General features: G+C 38.3%; 1 protein-coding gene across 5 annotated transcripts in view; it reads right to left on the minus strand.

Annotated features, from left to right (window-relative positions):
• The window catches only part of JMJD1C (jumonji domain containing 1C), a 369,469-nt gene that overhangs the window by 61,236 nt on the left and 282,114 nt on the right, over nucleotides 1–26,119 (minus strand). Inside the window, exon 1 of one of the 5 annotated variants that reach the window (XM_063637906.1) lies at nucleotides 6,193–6,212. The exons of the other annotated variants lie outside the window; for them this stretch is intronic. The gene's annotated coding sequence lies outside the window, so the exon portion shown is untranslated. Of the gene's footprint in view, nucleotides 1–6,192; nucleotides 6,213–26,119 lie in introns of those variants that run through there. 5 annotated transcript variants of the gene reach the window in all.

Below are 26,119 nucleotides of genomic sequence, written 5' to 3' on the forward strand. Positions count from 1 at the left end.
CCGCATCTTTTTAACTTACAAAAGAATCCATTTTGTTAATAAGGATTTGCTGGGACAGGAAATATACGAAGTTTGAAAGTTGCTACAGGGGTGCTCAAAAAGCACAGCTGTCTATACCACATGCAGTTAACTAAATGAAGGTACCGCTGAAGGCTTCCATGTATTTTCATGAATTATAATAAGGGCTAGCAAACATTTTTTGTAAATGGCCAGAAAGTAAATATATTAGGCTTTATGGGCCATACCAGTTGTCACTCAACCCTGCTGTTACAGCAGAAAAGTAGCCAAAAAATACCATAAAAATACATAAATGAATGAGCATGGCTATGTTCCAATAAATGTTTCTATATTAGCATTCTATGAAATGTGAATTTCATAGAATGTTTAGGTGTTATGACATATTCTTCTTTTGAGTTTTCAACTGTTTAAAAATCTAAAAGTAACTGGAAACAGTGGCTTCTACCTCTAATCCTAGCTACTCAGGAGGCTGAGGTGGGAGGATCCCTTGAGCCCAGAAGTTCAAAGCTACAGTGAGGTGTGATCACTGTAGTCACTGTACTCCACCCTGGGTGACAGAGGGAGATCCTGTCTCTAAAAAAGTAAAAAAGGAAAAGATAAAAACAAGAGGTAGGCTGGATTTAGCTTGTAGGTACAGTTTGCCTTTTCCTGATTAAAAACAACAAAAGAGAACAACCAGTATGAAGCAAGATTGAAAACTTCTACATCAATTTATCAAATACAATTTTAAATATACTAATGCAATTTGATCTAATTGACTGCAAACTCTTATTTCCACAGATGCTTGAAATATATACAATCATGAGCACAGGAAATTAAATCAATACCAAATCCTTTTCACCAGTAAAGACAAAAATATCTTATGGTAAATATATTATTTAAACTTGCACAAGTAAATGAGTTTCCCTGATGTATTTTGGACAATGCTTAGCCTTCCAAATGTAACAGTATAATTGATTTTAATGAACATAATTTAGGAAAAATTATCTACTTTGCAAGATAAGCTTTCCTCCATTAGGTCAATGACTATTACATTCAGAGATTGGAATCATCATCTTCTCTGGGCTTCCAAGTAAACTAAAAATGAGAATATGCATTGAAAAGTAAGAGATATTATAAAGATAGTCTTTACCTAATTTATTAAGGACACGAGGGATTAATCTCTTAAGCTCTCTATGTAGAGGGGTAGGGGTGTGTGTGTGTGTGTGTGTGTGTGTGTGTGTCTGAGTACATACAAATATAAATAAATACTTTTTTATAAAAAGGGAAACATATTAAAAGATTTCACATAATTAAAAGCAAGGGGTAATTAAGTCTCTGTATACAAAACTTCATCATTTGATTAGTTGTGGTTAATTCAGATGTCTAGAATCCACACTATCACTTAAACTAAAGCAATAAAATGTCTGTCTTTCCAAAACGTAATTATACATAAAGATTCGGATGGGGCTACTCTGGGCACAGAGCCTACAGGGTAGCCCTGCTCCATGAACAGCAGTTTAAAAAAAAAAAAAAAAAAAAAAGATTGAGATGGTAGGAAGAAATAGGACAACCATTTATACTATCCATATAATTATTTTCTCATTCATATAATCAAGAAGATAATACAAAAAATGCTTGGTCTTTCTAAATTATTTACATTCTGAAACTAGATGAGATAAATTTAGTTTCTGAATAGAACTGACGAAAGGAATAAATACAATAAAACTATTTTCATTTATTATAACTGGAAATAGTCTAGAAATGGAAGTGACATTCAGCAAATCAGAATGATGTTTAGATTTATTTTTTTATTGGCTAAAAAAGGATTGTTATACCAGGGGAAAACAGCAAACACCAACATTTTAATGTGTTATAATTATTACATTTTTGCTTTCCAATAATATTCTTTACATTAGAGTTTTATTTTTATTTAGAAACAAAACGAAGTGATGAATGACTTTGATCCCACACTGATCTAAAGAAAGCAATTTCAGTAAAAGGCTATTTTAAAAAATCCGAAATAGGTTTAGGTTTCTTTCGTAAAAATTAACATACTGGTAAGCATATTCATCAGATATGGAGGCCTAAGTGGAATTGGTAACTTGAAGTGAACCTTAAAGACAATGTCCAGCATGTCCATGGGCAAATCATTAAATTTGGCATTAAGTCTGTCTACACATAAAATGAAAATAAGCCGGGTGCAGTGGCTCATGCCTATAATCCCAGCACTTAGGGAGGCTGAGGCGGGCGGATCACCTGAGGTCAGGAGTTCGAGACCAGCCTGGCCAACATGGTGAACCCCGTCTCTATTACAAACACAAGAATTAGTCGAGCATGGTGGCGCTTGCCTGTAATCCCAGCTACTCGGGAGGCTGAGGCAGGAGAATCAGTTGAACCTGGGAGGTGGAGGCTGCAGTGAGCTGAGATCAAGCCACTGCACTCCAGCCTGGGCAACAGAGCAAAGACTCTGTTTCAAAAAAATACCACCACTTCTTTACCCTACACTTTTTACAAGTTTTGAATACCATTCATTTTCAGAGCATCAACCTTTAATCGTAAGAATTTAATAAACATACTAACTTGTATAATATGCAGAAGGCTCCACAAACATTACAGGATCTAAGAGCTAAATGTTTTGTCCATTTCATAAAATGGTAACTGTAAATACAATCGGAGCTTTAAGTTGCATTCACAATGGTAGTTATTTAAATCCTGGCTCTATTAAAATTACAAAAACTTAGCTGGGTGTGGCGGCACACACTTGTAATCCCAGCTACTTGACAGGCTGAGGCATGAGAGTCACTTGAATCCAGCAAGCAGAAATTGCCGTGAGATAAGATCCTGTTACCGTACTCCAGCCTAGGTGACAGAGTGAGACTGTCCCAAAAAAAATAAAAAATAAAATTTGACCACCACATATTGCCACAAAATTGTCTCCAAATGATAGTGGGAGAAAGGAGGCTTTCTATCACATAAGGTTAATGCAATGTTATTTCTAAATATTTCTAACATAATTCTGAGTCTGTATTGTCAATTTTGGTGACGTGATTCTGTACAACACATAATATAATAAAATCTAAAAATTACCAGATTTATCATCATTGTTAAATTTTTAAGTTGTAGGCAGAATTTTAAATTATTATAACTTTTAAGGAACCTCTTGATTCTCTGTATACATTCCAAACATGAATATTTTAGAGCCAAGCACTTGGGACACTATTTACACACCAACCCTCCCCCCTCAAAAAAAAAACCTTAAACTATGCAAGCAAGACCTTAATGCACACAAATCAGAATTAAGCTAGTAGTACAGGATTCACCCAACTGTGATCCTAAATTTCTGTGATTACTTTGATTTTCTAAATAAGATGGGTAAACTGTCAGTTTAGAGAACAAAACTGACTTCGATGGTAATTAAGCCCAGCTTTTTACAAAGCAAGCTTTAGAGGCAATGACTTACTGCATTAGCCTGGTGGCCTTCAGAATTTCCTGCCAAACACAATCGAAAACACTGATTAGTTATAGAAATCAATGAGCAAGCCTGAGATCTGCATGGAATCAAAAGGTGGCAGGGCCTATACAGGAACTGCAAGTATATAAAACAAGGAAATAGGCCGGGCGCGGTGGCTCATGCCTGTAATTCCAGCACTTTGGGAGGCCACGGAGGACAAATCACTTGAAGTCAGGAGTTCGAGACCAGCCTGGGCAACATGGTGAAACTCTGTCTCCACTAAAAACACATAAATTAGCCGAACATGGTGGCACACACCTGTAATCCTAGCTACTCAGGAGGCTGAGACAGAAGAGTTGCTTGAACCCAGAAGGCGGAGGTTGCAGTGCACCAATATTGTGCCACTGTATTCCAGCCTAGGCGACAGAGTGAGACTCCATCTAAAAAAAATATAAAATAAAATAAAACAAGAAAATAGACTATCTCCTTTACTTTTTTCTTCTAGACAGAGTCTCGCTCTTGTCACTCAGGCTGAAGTGCAATGGTGTGATCTCAGCTCACTGCAGGCTCCGTCTCCTGGGTTCAAGCAATTCTCCTGCCTCAGCCTCCCGAGTAGCTGGGATTACAGGCACTGACACAATGCCCAGCTAATTTTTTGTATTTTTAGTAGAGATGAGGTTTCACCATGGTGGCCAGGCTGGTCTTGAACCCCTGACCTCATGTGATCCACCTGCCTCGGACTCCCAAAGTGCTGGAATTACAGACGTGAGCCACAGCGCCTGGTCTCCTTTACCCTTAAGGGCTTATTTTCATACTGCTTCTTCTAAAGTTTTTTTTTGTCACAGTCTTAACAATCATCTTCTCAATATATTACTATAATGTGAAGTCATCTCCTTTCTGGAACACGTTCATCTTTTCAAAGTTGTCCTGATTAAAAAACCACTGATCCTTTAAAATTGTTAGAAAGTTTCAGAAAAGAAATTTTATTAAGCACATGAATGTTAAAAATTTTTAAAAACTGCATCTGGTACTTTACAATGACAACATAATTTACCTTTATCTATGAAAAGAAATGAAAAATGTAAAACTGATATTGGTTAATAATTCATTTCAGAGAATGAGTATAGCTAAAACCTGCAGCTTGATCCAAGAACATTAACTGTTATGAAGGAAAAAAATTCCATAGTCCTAAGAAATCTACCTAGAAGTTTGCTGTTGCTATAAGCAACCCACTGTTATATATCCAGATATTTCAGGGATCTCTCCTTGGAACATCCATTTGGCATTGCTTGCAACTACTTATATCATTAATTACTAAGGAGGAAATGATAAAGTTTAAGAGAAGTATATGTCATGAGAAATTATGAAATGGTAAAAGGGTTCTGAATTTTAAAGTCTCAAGACTTTAACATTTTATGTACAAAGTTCTATGATGTTTCTACGGACTCAGGATTTTTCAAATTGAAATATGATTACACGAAATAACATTCCTGTGTCATTTTCATTATTTGGTATATATAAATTCACCAATAAATTAATTTCAAAGTTCATTTTCTGTTTACTTTTAAATTTTTCCTCTGTTTAAATTTTTAGCAAACCACAATTCTTGGGAACTCAAATGTTACTGCAAACTTCATTTAAAGTGAAAAGAAAACTACAATGCTGTCTACTTCCACTGAATATTTTAAGTTATTCTCTCTCAGTTAATTTTGACATTCTGATCTAGAAAAGTGACTCTGACCTGAAGGCTTTCACAAAAATTATCAATACAAAAACAAACAAGCAAATACACTACAATTTAATGGAATCTCAAAGGCTGAAAAGGTTGCCACAATTTTAGTTAATCCTTTATAGTTAAAAATGTGTCCAATTAACCTGCATAGACTAAAATACACTCAACTGAGCACCACTGTTTTCAAACTCTTCACAACCTGATTTATTTATTAAGCATATTTCCCTAAGGATAAAAGAGTATAGTCATTTTAACTCTTAGAAAAGCACTGTCTGTAACATTAGCACTGATAAAATTAGACTTAAAAATTTTAAACTTCATGTCTAACAACACCCAAAGAAATAAATCTCAAATTATAATCACATTAAAACATACCAGGCAAACAAAACAGAATTAATGACAAATACAAGGGTACTTTAATATAAATGTTTTCATTATATTTGTCAGAATTTATGTCCTGGAATTAAAATAACCCCCAAAAGAAACCTACTTAAGCAATGGGGTACAGCCTTAAAAATATTTTGTCTTGGCTCAAATGATCACAAACAGAACCATAAAAACATTCCTTCTACTTTTCCAACTAGAAAGATTTTATGTACATATGTATCTCAATATATACATATTATATATATTATCTCCACACACACACACACACACACACACCAGGATATATAACAGATATTAACAGTAATTTCTTTAGCTGAGCTATGAATAATCTACTTTGCTATGCTTTTATGTATTTTTCTGGAAGTTTTTTATTTTGCAGTGACCATGTTTTGCTTTTATAATGAGAAAAAGAAACTACATTTAAGATGAAAAAGACTGATTCCAACAATTTTTTCACAGTAATACTAATTTCCTTTGTTACAAAGTTTCAACAAAAAATTCAATACAATCTGATAATTAAATATGATAAGCATACTCCATAGAAACTGAGCTAATTTAGAAATTTTGCTGGTAATGAGAGAGAGTAAATGAAAATACTCTTTGCATTCTTTTAAATACTCACATTAAAATGTGGACTTAATCACTTGAGATCCAGAGTTACGAGAAGTCTAGCATGGGTAACATGACAGACTCTTGTTTAGAGTCTCTTGAAAACAAACGAAATGTAATCCCAGCACTTTAGGAGGCTGAGGCAGGTGAATCACTGAGCCCAGAGTTTGAGACCAGCCTGGGCAACATGGCGAGACCCCGTTTCTACAAAAAATACAAAGATTAGGCAGGTGTTATGGTGCATGCCTGTAGTCCCAGCTACTTGAGAGGCTGAGGTGGGAGGATCGCTTGAGCATGGGAGGTAAAGGCTGCAGTAAGCCACGATCACACCACTGCACTCCAGCCTCATCAACAGAGAGAAACCCCCTCTATAAAAAAACAAAAAACAAAAAACAAAAAACCTCCCTATCCTAGAAAAAAACCTTTTAACATGTTAATACTTAAATTTTTAGATTTGCTAAAAATATTGTTAAAGGCCTATAAAAAGAACGAGTTATTTAACGCAATTTTAAGCTGGGCGTGGTGGCTCGCGCTTGTAATCCTAGCACTTTGGGAGGCCAAGGCAGGAAGATCACTTGAGGTCAGGAGTTCAAGACTAACCTAGGAAACATAGTGAGACCTTGTCTCTATTTAAAATAATAATAATAAAATAAAAAAAAATGCTATTCTATTAGTATGACATTGATTGTACCAGGTATTACTCAAGTGAAATTCTTATAAAACCTTTGCTAGTCATAAAAATAAAAATGTAATTCTGTAACACATTTTTTATGAACTAAGTCATAAAATTCAAATTTAACTTAGCTAGAGGGCATACATTTTCTTTACTTGACAGATGTGGTATACAGAAACATATCACATAGTACGTATCTGATGATGAATGTTCTAGGAAAAAAACAGTAATACAACATACACATTTAAGAAACAGACTTTTAACTTAGAAAGCACAAGGTAAAATAAATTTTGTATTTATTTCAAAAACTTGATGCAGCGTTTCAGATACTGTGCTAGAAGACTAAATGCCTTATTCTATAAGTATTTTGCCAATATAAGTAGCAATTTAAGAAAATCAGCCGGGCACGGTGGCTCATGCCTGTAATCCCAGCACTTTGGAAGGCTGAGGCGAGTGGATCGCCTGAGGTCAGGAGTTCGAGACCAGCCTGGCCAACACAGTGAAACCCCATCGCTCCTAAAAATACAAAAAATTAGCTGGGTGTGGTGGCAGGCGCCTGTAATCCCAGCTATCAGGGAGGATGAGGCAGGAGAATTGCTTGAACCCACGAGGCAGAGGTTGCAGTGAGCCGAGGTTGCGCCATTGCACTCCAGCCTGGGCAACAAGAACAAAACGAAGGACGGACGGACGGAAGGAAGGACGGACGGACGGAAGGAGGGAGGGAGGCAGGGAGGGAGGCAGGGAGGGAGGGAGGGAGGGAGGGAGGGAGGGAGGGAGGGAAGGAAGGAAGGAAGGAAGGAAGGAAGGAAGGAAGGAAGGAAGGAAGGAAGGAAGGAAAGAAAATCAGCATGAACACAAAACCAAAATTCAGTCAATTCCCTATTATTCAGAAAGATTATTTATCTATTTAAGAGTTAAGCATATTTACTTGCCACTATAAATTAAAAGATTTTTTAATCTGTCACAAGAGAAGCACTTTCACAAAGACTAATCTCATTTAATCCTAACAATACCTCTGCTATTTTGATATCATTAGGTAATTTCTCCAAAATCACACAGCTAGAAGGCAAATCAGCAAAGGTCTGTCTAATGTCAAAGCACTTCCCACATACCCTTTTCCCCATCCATGCGCTTGCATAATCAAAATTTTTCATGCTCTCTGCTAGGTTTTCAATAACTTACCTACATTATTAGGAATATGGTCACATAAAAAGGAAGATGACCCAATTTATCCAATCATTTTATTGTTATTTTTAAAAACAGAAAATGACGTAGCTAAATTAAAACCAGGTTAGAAGAATATGGTATTCCAAGACTGGAAATGGATATCATAAACAGATTATATAATTTATGAAAATCCTCCAGAGTAATTTTGGAATTGGATATACTATCTTAATATACATGTCCTATTACATCAAATCACAACAAACAACTACGTATCTTGCTTTATCTATTCGGTTACAGCAATATTACATTAACAGCTATTAACTAGCTTTTTTATTAATTAAAAATAACTACTAATAGGGTTTCTTGGTTGATCACCCAACTGAAACCTATCTTTCATAACAATATTCCCTTGAATAAACTTGATCCGGACCTGTAATATTCCTGCATTTTAACTACAATTTGCTAAGTGTCGTTGGTATAAGGTCCTCTCCTCTCAGAATAACCAGAGTAAAAAAATCAGATACATTAAGAAAACATTTTAAAACCACTTGAAGAAAAATGTGTTTCCTTCTAAAGCCACATGTTAATATTCTTTGTGATACTTTTAATAATAGTTTTGAACTTTTTATGGCAGTTCAAAAGTCTGGAAGGCAGTTTTTCTTTCAAGCTATTTATTGGCATGACTTTTACACAGTTGAGTCATCATGAGTTTAACCTACTGAGTCACCTGCTTACAGCATCTGCCAACCACAATTTACTAACTGCAGCTTCCTCAAACTTAAACTGAAACAAACTCAGGAAAGCCTGGGAACTGTTTAATATTTTCCAAAGTAGTAACTGAAAATATTCCTCCAGCACAACCCAAGCTTTAAGAAGTAAAAAATTCCTGGGAAGCTTGGGAGGGAGTTCAACAACAAAAAAGAAGTAAAATTATATACTTGTATAAAGTTTTCTACTGAAAATTCCTATGCACAAACTAATACTGAGGCTGGGCGTGGTGGCTCATGCCTGTAATACCAGCACTTTGAGAAGCTGAAGCAGGAAGATCATTTGAGGCCAAGCGTTCAAGACCAGCCTGGGCAACACAGAGAGACCCTGTCTCTAAATATATATTTAAAAACAACTAATAATTGAAATAGTATACATATACAATCGTGTCAATGATTGATTCATATAGAATAAACACGGTTTTGTTTTGTTTTTTTTTAAGACGTCTCGCTCTTGTCCCCCAGGCTGGAGTGCAATGGCGCAATCTCGGCCCACTGCAACCTCCGCTTCCCAGGTTCAAGTGATTCTCCTGCCTCAGCCTCCCGAGTAGCTGGGATTACAGGCGCCTGCCACTATGCCCAGCTAATTTCTGTATTTTTAATAGAGACGGGGTTTCACCATATTGGTCAGGCTGGTCTCAAACTCCTAACCTCCAGTGATCCGCCCACCTTGGCCTCCCAAAGAGCTGGGATTACAGGCTTGAGCCATTGCGCCTGGCCAAACACTCATTTAAAAAAATTTTTTTTTAAATGTAAAGTGCAATGAATATAACTTCCAAATTAATACCACATCAAAGTTTTTCTGGGCTGATTTTCACTTTTAGCATATAGTGCTAAGGAAATGATAAATCTATAAATGAACTATAGTACCATACTTCTATTTTCTCAGAAAGAACTAATACAATCCAGTATAAATTGGAATGATCAGCAAGACTTGCTAGACTTGCCCAGTGACTTAGTCTTTTATGACAGCTATTTGACTCCATTCGTTTCCTTCACTGAGGTCTTTGTAGAGCAATTACAAATACAGGTTGTATCCAAAATGCTTGGAGCCAGAAGTGTTTCAGATTTCAGATTTTTAAAAATTCTGTAACATTTGCATTATGCTTAGTAGTTGAGCATACATAATTAGAAAATCTGAAATCCAAAATGCTCCAATGAGCACTTCTTTCGAGTGTTTCAGATTCTGGGGTTTTTCAGATTTCAGATTTTTGGACTAGGGATACTCAACCTGTACATAAGAAATGTGTTAAATTACACAAAAAGAAAAAAAGGCGGCCAGGCACAATGGCTCATGCCTGTAATCCTAGCACTTTGGGAGACCAAGGCGAGCAGATCACAAGGTCAAGACTTACAGACCAGCCTGGCCAACAGAGTGAAACCCCGTCTCTACTAAAAATACAAAAAAAAAAAAAAAAAAAGCTGGGCATGGAGGCAGGTGCCTGTAGTCCCAGCCACTCGGGAGGCTGAGGCAGGAGAATGGTGTGAACTCGGGAGGTGGAGGTTGCAGTGAGCCAAGATTGCGCCACTGCATCCAGCCTGGATGACAGTGCAAGACTCCATCTAAAAAAAAAAAAAAGAAAAAGAAAGAAAAGAAAAGAAAAAAAGGATGGAAGCTGTAAGTAAAATTCCAATGTATCATTATAGAAATGCACATTAGCCACCTAGAATTGTTAAGGAAGGTATTATCCATAGTACTCTTTACAGTGCCTTTCAGCATTTTTTTTTTTTTTTACTGCTCCTAGAAAGTTTAATGTATTTAGAAAATTTAATATAAAAAAGGGAAGAGAACATAAACTGAATGAAGCATATTAAATGCTTATTATAGTTTATCTTTAAAAAAGGAGTTTATATAACACAACTAGCTGAAATTCTATTAATTCTGAATAAAAATATCTAGAGTTCCTTCATGAAATAACATACTAAACATAAGGTCTTTAAATTAATACTCATGGTTATCTTTATATTATGATGCAGTTATAATCGATGTAAACTGTAACCTCTATAACAAATTGTTCCAGAAAGACAAAATTTTAGTTGTAACTGTTTTTTGGTTCTTCCGTAATCTCATGCTGTCAAGCTGCCAATCTACCATCACCACTTTTTAAAGTGTTGGCTTCTCATATGCTATGGTAAGGGAAACTAGATTTGACAGCTTGTTGGAATTATGTTTGAAATAGTCTAAGTGTGGGACTAAGAGGCTCTCATTACTAAAATTTATTAAGAATATATTTCATTCAACAAGATTCTGAATACCTGGTATCAATTACTGTGCCAAGGCACTGGCAATACATCTAAGACAAAGTTCCTGACCTCAAGGATCTTACAATCCAATGGAATTGAGACAGATACACAAATACGATACAGATTAAAGTATCTTTGTATCCTCTAGGATACAAAGGTGAGACAAAATGGGTTGGGGGGTGATCTAGTTAGGTGTGTCAGGACAGGATTTACAGAGAAGGAAATATTTGAGTTGAGACTTAAGCATGAACACCAAGGTTTTTGAGTTGGAACTTCAAAACTGCAAGGGCATCTGCCAGATAATAAGAGATCAGAAAAGAAGGTCTTTCCAGACAGAGGAAAATTCATATGCAAGAATAGATGGGTGAAACAGTATGGAATATAGGGACAAGTACACTGGTGTGGATTGAATGAGGACAGCAGAGTAGGTGAAGAAGAAAACTGAAAGACTCTAGTTTGGAGTGTTCTGTAATAGTCCAGGCGGGTAAGGATGGGAGCCTTACAATAGAGAAGAAGAGACAGATTAAGCAAAGTTAAAGAGGCAGAATCAGTAATTCTGGGAGACTAATATGTAAGGGCAAGAGAGGGACCTAAAACACTTCTACATGTTGATTTTTTTTTTTTTTTTTTTTTTTTTTGAGACTTGCGTCTCGCTCTGTCACCCAGGCTGGAGTGCTGTGGCACAATCTTGGCTCACTGCAACCTCCGCTTCCTGAGTTCAAGCAATTCTGCCTCAGCCTCCTGAGTAGCTGGGACTACAGGCATGTGCCACCACACACGGCTAATTTTTGTATTTTTAGTAGAGACGGGGTTTTGCCATGTTGGCCAGGATGGTCTCAAACTCTTGACCTCAGGTGATCCGCCCACCTTGGCCTCCTAAAGTGCTGGGATTATAGGTGTGAGCCACCGCTCCTGGCCCTACATGTTGATTTGAGTGACAAACTGGGATAGATGTGATTGATCTCATTAGCTGGGACATAAAATTATCAGGAAGAAAAACAAAATCAAGGTCTGATGGTTGAATGTGAATACAGTAAATAGACAGCAGAAGACATGGGTTTCACCTTTTCAATGATACCTACTCTGAACATCCTATTAAATATCTGCTTCTCCCCTCCCCAATGCTTATTGATCTTATACTGCTTTACATTTTCATTTTGTCATAGCATTTATTACATTGTATATCACACTATACAAGTTACTTATTACACTTATTAGCTACCTGGCCTCTCCAGAATTTTAACTCCATGGGGGCAGGAATTTTTGTATGAATACTGCCTGGCACAGAGAAGATGCTTAGCAAACAGTTATTAAATAATGGTACAGCAGAGAGGTCTGGAGTTTTGGATTCAGAAGACAGGGTTTTAAAAGACAGTGGGAAATGTGACACGGCTTAGGGTGAGTAGTGAAATGGAAAAAAAACAAAAAGGAACACTATAGAAAATAAGGAGCACTACAAAAAAATCACATAAACACTAAATGTTCTACAGAGAGAACAAACATACAGCAAAGACTGATAAAAAATAGGAAAACCTGAAGAGAAGTATCAGAGTAGCAACAGGAACAAAGAATTTCCAAAAGGACAGTGATCCAGTGTTAAATGCAAAGGTTCAGTAAGATAGTGATGCACACTTGAATATTAAATGCAGTAACTAAGAGATTATTAGCCATCTTAGCAACATCAGTTTTGTGAAGTGGAGGAAGAAACCAGGCTGCAATAATTGAAGATATTATTGGGAAGCAAGAAAATATAGATATAACGGTTCACATTACAAGAAGTCCAGCTATGAAGGAAAGGAGTAAGATAAGGCCCTAACTAGATGGGTGTGATAACTTTTAGTTTTTTATACTAGAGGGTTGAGTTTAATAATGAAAAAAAAGCAATGAAAGAAAAATAGGCTTAAGATTTGGTAAACTTAGAAAAGTATCTGTGAACACAGGTTCTAGAATACAAAAGATACTAGCTTTTTAAAACGTAAGGCAGAGAGAGGAACAATTCCAAAAGACTACAAAACACAATAAATTGAGTATATGACCAGTAGGATATCTCCTAAGGATAAAAAGAACTGGAACAAAAAAATACAGTTTTCAGCCATTATACCATTGGTGGTAATCTTAGTATTGTTATTCTAAGTCTAGTGGTTACATAATGTAAGACAAAGCAAATGAGTAAGCCTATGATACTCTTATCATTCCTGGTGTTGCTGAGAAGTGGCGATATTACAAAACATAACTACTGTGAGTGAGACTCGACTATAGGGCTAGACTGTTTTAATTTATGCACATACACACACACTTAGAAATTTAGGGGCAAAATAATACAGTGTGCGGGATCTGCTTTGAAATACGGATGCTCGACTTATGAAGGGGTTACATCCAGATAAACCCATCCTAAACGGAAAATATTAAGTTGAAAGCTCAGGAACATACTGAATGCTCCTTTTTCACCCTTGTCAAGTCAAAAAGTTGTAAGTCGAACCATCATACATAGGGGAACATCTATAATAGAAGACAAGCAGTAAAATGAAACGATACTGGCCACAAATCGATAATTGTTAAAGCTGCATGCTACGTGGAAGCACATTTTACTATTCTATGACTACATCGGTTTAAAATTATTTATATAACGGAAAAAGTTTTATCATATTACTTTTCTGCTCAAAATGCTTCAAAGGCTTTCACTCCAAGCTTAATCAGAATAAAAAATAAAGTCTTTATAATAGCCTACAAAGCCCAATTTAATTTACCCTTAGCCTTCTACATCATTTTCTACTATTTTTCACATAGTATGTTATTTTTTCAATCTTCTTGCTTTAGGACCTATCCATTTTCTGTTCCAACTGACACTTCCTGTCCCTTTCCAGGTTTTACTTTTCTCCATACTACTACTGTCTTCTACTACTGTCTTCTAATATACTAAATAGTTACTTTGTTTGCTATCTGTCTTTTCCCACTAGAAGGTAAGTTATAGGAGGCAACAAATTTTTGTTTTGTTTTGTTTTGTTTTGTTCATGGCTGTACCCTAAATACCTAAAGTAGTACCTGAGATGTAGCAGGTATCTAATACATGTTTGTAAAACTGAAGTAGCAGAAGTAAAAACAGACACATCTCTAAGACAAGAGGAAAACAGGTAAGGAGAGGTACAAAAATAGATATGAGAACAGGAAGTTAACGGGGTTCCTGCTTATAACCTCAATTTCCTTTGTGCAACAGGAGAAAGATCATCTATTAAGAGAAAAGGAGGAAGCTGAGTAAAGTAGTGATAATTTGGAATAATTACTTTAGGAAACAGAAGTTCACAGGGGCATGCAAAAGAATGCCAAATGATATACTAAAGGCTAGGGTGATACTGGAGACAATACAATGGTACCAAAATACATGGATGTCATTTTCTGTGCAGTATTCAGCATTTAGAGGCAAAGTCGTTGAAAAGAATTTTCTACAGCATAAATGGTATATACATGCACTGTCCCACATACGATTATTTGGGCACTTGAAATGTGACTTGCACGACTGAAGAACTTTTTAAAATTTAGTTTTATTTAATTTACATTTAAATAGCCACATATGACTAGTGGCTACCAATAATGGACAGTGCAGGTTTAGGATACATGAAAAAAGCAGGCCAGGCGTAGTGGCTCATACCTGTAATCCCAGCATTTTGGGAGGCCGAGGTGGGTGGATTCATCTGAGGTCAGGAGTCTGACACCAGCCTGGCCAACACGGTGAAACCCTGTCTCTTCTAAAAATACAAAAATTAGCTGGGCATGGTGGCATATGCCTGCAGTCCCAGCAACTTGAAAGGCTGAGGCAGGAGAATAACTTGAACCCAAGACACGGAGGTTGCAGTGAAGCAAGACCACGCCACTGCACTCCAGCCTGGGCAACAGAGCGAGACTCTTGTCTCAAAAACAAAAACAGATTACTTTTCTAATGAGTCTCTTGAAAGCACACAGAACAGAAACTGAAATTTACCCAAACAGACCTATTTATTTTCTTAACTCTGACCATATATATTCTCCTTATTAAAAAAAATTTAGAGTACAAAGTGTTTTCATAAATATTACCTCATATATATATTACCTCATATATATCACATATATAACCTCACATTATCACATATATATTACCTCATATATATACCTCACATATATATCACATATATATTACCTCATATATATATAAATATATATATTTATATATAATATATGTATATTTATGGCTAGATATGTATCTTTCAACAAAATCTCAATAGAATTTAGTAACTTATTCTACAATTGTTGTGAGCTGATTCTGGTTCTCTCTATATGTTAAAATTTGATTAACATGGCCGGGCGTGGTGGCTCACGCCTGTAATCCTAGCACTTTGGGAGGCTGAGGCGGGAGTATCACCTGAGGTCGGGAGCTCAGGACCAGCCTGACCACCATGGAGAAGCCCCATCTCTACTAAAAATACAAAAATAGCCGGGCATGGTGGTGCATGCCTGTAATCCCAGCTACTCAGAAGGCTGAGGCAGGAGAATGGCTTGAACCTGGGAAGCGGAAGTTGCGGTGAGATCACGCCATTGCATCCCAGCATGGGCAAGAAGAGCAAAATTCCGTCTCAAAAAAAATTTTTTTCATTAATTTGTAAGCAACTTCTGATTTTAAATAATATTAGCAATAAATCAGTTCTCGGAGTTCTTGGTACAAAGGCAGAAATACCCACTTTGTACCACCATCCAGATTGAATTGATAAAAAATACAAGTACAAACTTGCAGTTCCAAAATGACAATGTCTGGGTTCACTCCCCTCAGCAGAAAACAAAAAAGAAATACACAATGCTGAGATTATCACCAGTAACATCCCAGACCTCAAATATGAGAGGGAGACAGTCCTGGGGCCACAGAGAAGTGAAAAAACCAGGAGCAGATAATAAGAGAATTGGACTTTCTTATTTATTTATTTTGAGAGAGAATCTCACTTTCTATCTGCAGTGCCCATCCCAGCAATCTGCCCAGGACCACACTTTCCCACCAACTGATGGTTTCTACGACACTGGAAAAAGTAAGATCAAGGTGGACAACCAGCTTCCCTACCACCCGGGGTTTTCTGGCAGGAGATCTATCCCTGCCTCAACTGACAGGAAGCATCAGGAACACCCAAAGGGAGAAATACCCCTGAGGACAGCCAGAAACAAAGGAAGCAGAGAAGGACTACCATCCCCAGTCCTGGAAACTCTGCTCCGTAAATGAGACAAAGGAGATGCCATATCAGAGTGGCAGTTCAGCAGCACCATGCTGTGGAGATTAGTTCCACTGGTACCCGAAGCACAAACCTCTAGCCAGCCTTTGCACTACCAGGATATTCCCCACTTTGGGACCACTGCAATTTGGGACTCCTGGCACTCCTGTTTACTAGAACCAAGGCAAATCTGGGCTTAAGATGTCATTTAGTGCTGAAAAGGAGGGAGCAAACCACCGGGGAAAACAAGAAAGGTAAATTATTTAAAAAGTCTAAGCAAAAATATCTAATTAAAGCCAAAACACGCCAGTCAGAGAAGTCTAGAATAACCAGTCCTTCAATGCAAAGACATAGACATACATCCAAAAGAAACAACAGCAAACAGGGAATCATGACATACCCAAATAAAGCAAGAAAACAGTGACTGACCCTAACAAGATGGCACTGTGTGACTCTTAAATGAAAAATTCAAAACAGCAGTTTTAAGAAAACAGAGTGATCTCCAAGATAACACAGAAAAGCAATTCATAAATTTATCAAAATCAGCCGGGGTGGTGGTGTGCACCTATCGTCCTCAAGAGACTGAGGCTGCAGTGAGCTACAATCACGCCACTGCATTCCACATCACCCTGCGTGACAGATCAACACTCCTTCTCTTAAAGAAAAAGGGAGGGTGGGAGAACAATTAAAAGAAATTAAGGCTGGGCGCAGTGGCTCACGCCTGTAATCCCAGCACTTCGGGAGGCCGAGGCAGCCGGATCACTTGTGGTCAGGAGTTCGAGACCAGCCTGACCAACATGGTGAAACCCCACCTCTAGTAAAAATACAAAAAGTAGCTGGGCATGGTGGCAGTTGCCTGTAATCCTAGCTATTCGGGAGGCTGAGGCATGAGAACCTGAACCCAAGAGGTGGAGCTTGCAGTGAGCAGAGATCATGCCACTGCACTCCAGCCTGGGCAACAGAGTGAGACTCTGTCTCAAAAAAAAAAAAAAAGAGATTAAAAAAACTCATGAAAGAAATTTAACAAAGAGATTGAAATAATAATTTTTTAAAATCAAACAAAAACCTTAGAATTGAGAAACATATTTTCTGAGCCAAACATTTCATTAGAGGCTGTATTATTAGTCTGTTTTCACGCGGCTGATAAAGATATACCCCCAGACTGGGCAATTTACAAAAGAAAAAGATTTAATGGACTTACAGTTCCACATGGCTAGGGAGGCCTCACAATTATGGCAGAAGGCAAGGAGGAGCAAGTCATGTCTCACATGGATGGCAGCAGGCAAAGAGAGGGAGCTTCTGCAAGGGAACTCTTTTTTTTTTTTTTTTTTGAGATGAAGTCTTGCTCTTGTCCCCCAGGCTGGAGTGCAGTGGTGGGATCTCAGCTCACTGCAATCTCTGCCTCCCAGGTTCACGCAATTCTCCTGCCTCAGCCTCCCAAGTAGCTGGGATTACAGACATCTGCCACCACGCCTGGCTAATTTTTGTATTTTCAGTAGAGATGAGGTTTCACCATGTTGGCTGGACTGGTCTCGAACTCTTGACGTCAGGTGATCCGCCTGCCTCGGCCTCCCAAACTGCTGGGATTACAGGCATGAGCCACCAGCTGGGCCGGGAACTCCTCTCTTTAAAGCCATCAGATCTCATGAGACTTATTCACTATCACAAGAAGAGACACACTCCCATGATTCAATCACCTCCCACTGGGTTCGTCCCAGGACATGTGGGAACTGTTGGAGTTACAATTCAAGATGAGATTTGGGTGGGGACACAGGCAAACCATATCAGAGACTTTCAACAACAGAATGAAGAGAGGAAAGCATCAGTGAGCTCAAAGATAGGCTATTTAAGAATACTGTCAGAGAAGAAAAAAACAACAATGAAAAGAAATGAAGATAATCTAAAAGACATATACAAAATTACCTAAAAAGACCAAATCTAAGAATTATTGGTATTTAAGAGGAAGTAGAGAAACAGCAGAAAGTGGAAAGCAATAATAACAGAAACCTTTTCAAACACTTGAGAAAGAGATAAAATCCAGGTAAAGGAAGGTCAGACACACCAAACAGATGTGACCCAAATAAGATTACCCCAAGGCATATATAATAATCAGACTCTCAAAGTCAAAAACAAAGAGAGGATCCTAAAAGAAGCATGAGAAAAGTAAAAACACAGAGATTCAATTTGGCTCCCAACAGACTTCTCAATGGAAATCATACAGGTAAGAAGGGAGGGCGACAACATTTTCAAAGTGATGAAAAGAAAAATATAAAACAAAACAAAAACACTGACATGCAAGAACACTGTCTCTAGCAAAGCTATACTTCAAATAAAATGGAGAGAGAATTTTTTTCATAAGAAACAAAACCTGAAAGAATTTATCACCACCAGACTCATCTTACAGGAATGTAAGATATAAGTTCTTCAATCAGAAAGAAAAACAAACAATAATGTACAAAAAGAAAATATTTGAAAATATAAAAGCTATTGGTAAAATCAAATACACAGACAATATAAGGCCACAAAACAAGTCTCAACAAATTCAAAAAAGCAAAAATCATATGTCAAACTATCTTTTCTGACCACAATAAACCTAGAAATCAGTAACAAGAGAAACCTCTGAAAACACACAAATACATGGAAATTAAACAACATGCTCCTGAACAACCAATAGGTCAATAAAGAAACTTAAATAAATTTTAATTTCTTGAAAGAAATGAAAACCAAACACAAAATCTATGGGATATGGCAAAAGCAATACTAAGACGAAAGTTTACAGCAATAAACATCTATATTAAAAAAGTAGACTTCAAATACACATCCAACAATGCACTCCAAGGAACTACAAAAGCAAGAACAAACCAAATCCAAAATTAGTAGTAAGAGGGACATAATAAAAGTGAGAATGGAAATAAACTGAGACAAAAAAGCAAAAACAAAAACAAACAAAAGAAAACAGAAGAAAATTTTAAAAACACGAAAAGCTGGATTTTGAAAAGATAGATAAAATCAACAAACATTTAGCTAGACTGAGGAAAAAAAAAGGAGAAGACCCAAATAAATTAGAAATGGAAAAAAAAAGATATAGCTGAGACCTCAGAAATACAAAGACTCATTAGAGACTATTATCAACAACTATACAAGCTAACAAATTGAAAAACCCAGAAAAATGGATAAATTCGTGGACACACAACCTACCAAAATTGAACCAGGAAAAAATAGAAAACCTCAACAAACCAGTAACAAACAATGGAATCAAAGCCTTAATAAAAAATCTCCCAGCCAGGTGTGGTGGCTCAAACCTGTAATCCCAACACTTTGAAAGGCTAAAGGAGGTGGATCACTTGAGCCCAGGAGTTCGAGACCAGCCTGGCCAACATGGTGAAACCCTGCCTCTACAAAACATACAAAATGTAGCCTAGCATGGTTGTGCACGCCTGTAGTCCCAGCTACTTGGAGGCTGAGGCAGGAGAATCGCGTGGGCCAGAGAGGTGAAGACTGCAGTGAGCCAAGACTGAGCCACCACACACCAGCCTGGGTAACAGAGCGAGACATTGCCAAAAAAAAAAAAAAAAAAGAAAAAAAAAAGAAACAAAAACCTTCCAACTTTTCCCATTTCTTTTCCAAAGAAAAGTCCAGGATCTAATGACTTTACTACTGAATTCTATATGAATCATACTCAAATGCTTAAAACAAAACAAAACAAAACAAAAACAACGAAGAGGAGGGAATACTTCCAAACTCATTCCTTGAGGCCAGCATTATCCAGATGCAACAAAAAAAGGAAACTGTAGGCCTGGTACAGTGGCTCACGACTGTAATCCTAGCACAGTGGGAAGCCGAGATAGTGCATCACTTAAGATCAGGAGTCTGAGACCAGCCTGGCCAACACGGTGAAACCCTGTCTCTACTAAAAATACAGAAATTAGCTGGGTGTGGTGGCGGGCGCCTGTAATCCCAGCCGCTCGGGAGGCTGAAGCAGGAGTATATTTTACCACGATTAAACATTTTTATTAAAATATTTAGCAGAAGGCCAGGCGCAGTGGTTCACACCTGTAATCCCAGCACTTTGGGAGGCCGAGGCAGGCAGATCACAAGGTCAGGAGATCGAGACCAGCCTGACCAACATGGTGGTCAAGTTGCTAACACAGGGAAGTTTTCCGAACCCCAAAGAAAAAGCAACCAACATGGTGAAACCCTGTCTCTGCTAAAAATACAAAAATTAGCTGGACTGGTGGCAGGTGCCTGTAAACCCAGCTACTCCGGAAGCTGAGGCAGGAGAATCACTTGAATCTGGGAGGCGGAGGTTGCAGTGAGCTCAGATTGTGCCACTGTACCCCAGCCTGGGCAACAGAGCGAGACCTCATCTCAATAAATAAATAAATAAATAAATAATTGACAGGGAATAATGATGGACACTGTTAAATATGTGGGGAAAGGGGAACCCGTACACTGTTGGTGGAAATGTAAATTAGCAGTGTTATTATGAAAAACAACATGGAAACTACTCAAAAAACTAAAAATATAACTATGATCCAGCAGTTCCACTACTGGATATATATCCAAAAGAAATAAAATCAATATATCAAAGAGATAGCTGCATTTCTACTTTACTGCAGCACTATACACAATAGCCAAAATATGGACTCCACCTAAGTGCTCATCAATGGACGAATGATATAGGAAATGTGGTATACATACATAATGAATATTGTTCTGGCCATAAAAAGAATGAAAACTTGTTATGTGCCACAACATGGATGGAAGTGGAGGTTATGTTAAATGAAATAAGCAAAGGACGGGAAGACAAATATCACATGTTGTCACTGATATGTGGGAGGTTAACAAGTGGATGCTTGGCCAGGCGTGGTGGCTCACGCCTGTAATCCCAGCACTTTGGGAGGCCAAGGCGGGTGGATCACCTGAGGTCAGGAGTTCAAGACCAGACTGACCAACATGATACAACCCTGTCTCTACTAAAAATACAAAAATTAGCTGGACGTGGTTGTAGGCGCCTGTAATCCCAGCTACTCAGAAGGCTGAGGCAGGAGAATCGCTTGAACCTGGGAGGTGGAGGTTGCAGTCAGGTGAGGTTGCATCATTGCACTCCAGCCTGGGTGACACAGTGAGACTCTGTCTCAAGAAAAAAACAAAACAACAACAAAAAGCGGATACTTAAAGATAGATAGTAGATTGGTGGTTACCAGAGACCTGTTAGGGTTGGGGGAGGGAGGATGAAGAGAGTTTGATTAATGGATACAAATATACAATTCAATAGAATAAATAAGACCTATGGTTTATAGATCAGTAGGGTGACTATACAGCACAACAATCTATTGTGTATTTCCAAATAGGTGGAAGAGAATAATTTGTTTATGGCATAAAGAAAAGATAAATATTGGGCCAGGCACAGTGACTCATGCCTGTAATCCCAGCACTTTGGGAGGCCGAGGCGGGCAGATCACAAGGTCAGGAGTTCCAGACCAGCCTGTCCAATAAGGTGAAACCCCGTCTCTACTAAAAAATACAAAAATTAGCCAGGCGTGGTGGCGTGTGCCTGTAGTCCCAACTACTCAGGAGGCTGAGGCAGGAGAATTGCTTTAATCCGGGAGGCGGAGGTCGCATTGAGCCAAGACTGCACCACTGCATTCTAGCCTGGGCTACAGAGTGAGACTCCATCTTAAAAAAAAAAAAAAAAAAAAAAGAAAAAGAAAAGACAAATATTTAAGGTGTTGGACATCCCAATTACAATGATTTGATCTTCAGAAATTATATAAATGTATTAAATTATCACATGTCCCCCCAATACATGTACATCTATTATGTATCGATAATTTTTTTTTTTTTTTTAAGAGACAGAGTTTCCCTCTGTCACCCAGGCTAGTGTGCAGTCGCATAATCATAGCTCACTACGGCCCCTTCAACTCCTGGAGCTCAAGTGATCCTCCTGTCTCAGTTTTCCAAGTAGCTGAGACTACAGCCACACATCAAAATTAGCCATGCCTCGCTGATTTTATTTTTTGTAGAAACAGGGTCTTGCTATGTTGCCCAGGCTAGTCTTGAACTCTTGGCCTCAAGTGATCCTCCTGCTTTGGCTCCTAAAGTGGTAGGATTATAGGCTTGAGTCACTGCACCAAGCCAAAAAAATTTTTAAATATAAATACAGATAAGTACATATATTTATAGATAAGACAAAATGAGGAAAAGATACCTTGGAAGTGATCAAGACTAATAAAAACAAATCAGCAGTTCAACACTCATTTATAGTGCTGGCAGTGGGTATCACTAACTGCACACTCTTACTTAGCCAGGGTAAAGCCTCACAATGCTTCCCAACACTAACATGCCAAGCAGATGCTACTAACTGATGTAAAATTTCCTGACTGATATATATGCAATAAATATTAAGAAAAATTCTTAACACTAGGTTTTGTTAAACACTGGAAGGAACTGTTAATATGTGATGGAACTTAACGACCCTGAAAAACGATATGGATGTGAGACAAGAGAAAGGCAAACTCATCCTTTGGTGGTGGATTAGGTATGGTACTTTTGCTTTTAAGGGAGAGTATCTCACTCCGTTACCCTGGCTTGAGTGCAGTGGCACAATCATAGCTCACTGCACCCTTAATCTCCTGGGCTCAAGCAATCCTCCCACCTCAGCCTCCGGAGTAGCCGGGACTACAGGTGCATGCCACCACATGTGGCTAAATTTTTATTTTTAGAGACAGGGTCTCGCTATGTTGCCCAGGCTAATATCAAATTCCTAGCCTAAAGTGATCCTCCTGTCTCAGCCTCCCAAAGCACTGGGATTACAAGCATAAGCCACCATAACCAGCCTAGGCATGAGCCACCACAACTAGCCTGGGTATTGAGTTTTTGAAGTTCACACACTGGATGTTTTGGGCCTTTTAGCTTGAAGACTTTACATATACAAAGAGACCTCATATATCTAGTTGTTGATTCATCCTTGTTATACAGAATTCAACATTTACAAAAATGGCTATTCCATAAACAGCAAATGGGAAAAGGGCTGTCAATTGGGAATTAGTTCCATATATTGTACTGGACTCTCAGGCAAAGAGTATCTGAAAAACCACTTGGTATTTTTGTTGTTATTGTGATTTTTTTTTACTGTGCATTGCATTTATTTTAAAAATATCTTATTACTTTACACAACTGACACATACATTGGAATATATCAGTATTCCTATTTAAGTGCAAATGTGACAGAAAGATTCCTCATTTATAATTAATAACTTTTATTAAATAACTAGGTCTAGACAGCTAAGAATACTTGAGTGAAGGAATTTGAAGAAGCAATTAGAAGAATCTGATCTAGAATTAGACTGGATTGAAAGGAGATTGTGGACAGCCAGAAGAAAACACCATAGTATCTAAAGACTCAGGAGGAAGCAGAACCATTATAACCATTCAGAAAGGAAAGACAGATACTATACCTTCTCATATTTAGGATGCTGAAAGCACCTGGTATGCCACCTAAATACTTTGCTGTCTGTTGCCCACTTCTCAGTCAACTTCGCAAGATTGTTTTAAAGGCTTCTACTTGGGTGGCCGAGGTGGGCGGATCACAAGGTCAGGAGTTCGAGACCAGCCTGGCCAACATGGTAAAACCCAGCCTCTACTAAAAATACAAAAATTAGCCGGGTGTGGTGGCACGCGCCTGTAATCCCAACTACTCGGGAGGCTGAAGCAGAAGAATTGTTTGAACCCAGGTGGTGGAGGATGCAGTGAGACAAGATCGTGCCACTGCACTCCAGCCTGGGGTGACAGAGCAAGACTCCGTCTCAAAGAAAATAAATAAAGGCTCCCACTTTCCCAGTTGTCTTAATCTATATCCCAATGGCTCTAAATAAAGGCTGAAAGGGGATGGGAAATGGCTCAGGGATATCCATTAATGACTGGGAGAACGTGCCAAAGGCATTTTATTTCCTAAGTCAGAGGTACAGATTCCCACCATGCTACAAATGCATGACAAAACTAGGAGTCAAATATGAATAACAGCCATGACTGTTAATTTTAAGTGTCAACTTGACTAGGAAATGTTGCCTAGTGGTCTGGTCAAACATCATTCTAGATGTTGCTCTGGAAGTATTTTTAGATGTGATTACCATTTAAACCAGTGGACTCTGAGTAAAGTAGATTACCCCTAACACATGGATAGGTTTAATCCAATCAGTTGAAGGCCTTAAGAAAAAAGACTAAGGTCTCTCAAGGAAAAATGGATTCTGCCTTCATACTGCCTTTCAGACTCAAGACTGCAGCATCAAGTCTTGCCTGAACTACTAGCCTGCTGGTCTACCATGTGGAATTTGGACTTGTTAGTCCCCACAATTCCAAGAGCCAATCAATAAAAATCTCCTCTTTCTCAATTCTATACACAAACATATATACAACCCCATCTGCCACACTCCATACTGGTTCTGTATGAGGAGAACCCTAATACAGCACTCTACTGAGAAACACTACTACAGAACCCTAGTCTTGCTGAGAAATAAAGAAAAAGAAACAGGCAACCATAAGATATTCCCCCATCAGCTGATTCTATACTACAAAATACTATGCATACAGCTCTATTTCAGAACTTCTGGCATGTTGCTGTAATTATATTTATGACCTGAAAGAGAATCAAGTATTTTATCTGTCTTTGAGTTCACATTTAGAGCAAAGTGACTGGCACATAGCAATAAATGAATGCCTATATGTTATAGCTCAGCAATCACAGGATCTTTTTCCTTGAATCTTAAAAACATATGTTCCCTACAAGGGAGGTCTCATGCCTAATAATTTACAAGGCAGGAGTTATACTCAAGACATTGATCTGGTATTTCAGTAAATTTCACCAAAACAGAATAGTACACTTTAATGATTTATCTTAGGGTGAGCAATCATTTGAACAAATTATTCAGCTGTAGAAAAGTGGGGGGAAAAAGGTATCGGAAGTAATCAAAACAGTGTGATACTTGCATAAGGACAGATATATAGACCAAGGGACCAGAAGAGAGCACAGAAATAAACTGTTACACAAATGGTCAACTGATTTCAAGGGTGGGAAGAGCACTCAATGTGGAAAGGACAACTTTTCAAAAAGTGGTGCTGGGGAAACTGGATATTCACATGCAAAACAATGAAACTGGACCTTTATATTACACCTTTTTTTTTTTTTTCTTTAAGACGAAGTCTTGCTCTGTCGCCCAGGCTGTAGTGCAGTGGCACGATCTCGGCTCACTGCAACCTCTGCCTCCCAGGCTCAAGCGATTCTCCTGCCTCAGACTCCCGAGTAGCTGGGATTACAGGCGCCCACCACCATGCCCAGCTAATTTTTTTGTATTTTTAGTAGAGATGGGGTTTCACCATGTTGGACAGGCTGATTTTGAACTCCTGAACTCAGGTGATCTGCCCACTTCAGCCTCCCCAAATGCTGGGATTACAGGCGTGAGCCACCGCGCCCGGCCTCATTTTTTAAAAATATGGTGTAATACTGCACCAGGCGCGGTGGTTCATGCCTGTAATCCCAGCACTTTGGGAGGCTGAGGCGAGTGGATCACCTGAGGTCAGGAGTTCGAGCCCAGCCTGGCCAACATGGTAAAACTCCATCTCTACTAAAAATACAAAAAAATTAGCAGGGCATGGTGGCAGGAGCCTGTAATCCCAGCTACTTGGGAGTCTGAGGCAGGAGAATCGCTTGAACCCAGGAGGCAGAGACTGCAGTGAGCCGAGATCACGCCACTGCACTGCAGCCTGGGCGACAGAGCAAGACTTTGTCTCAAAGACAAAACAAAACCAAACTTCAAAATGGATCAAAGGCCTAAAAGAAAATGCAAAAACTCTAAAACTGTTTGA

This window comes from Symphalangus syndactylus, chromosome 4 (genome assembly GCF_028878055.3).
Source record: "Symphalangus syndactylus isolate Jambi chromosome 4, NHGRI_mSymSyn1-v2.1_pri, whole genome shotgun sequence".
In the NCBI taxonomy this organism is placed as follows: domain Eukaryota; kingdom Metazoa; phylum Chordata; class Mammalia; order Primates; family Hylobatidae; genus Symphalangus; species Symphalangus syndactylus.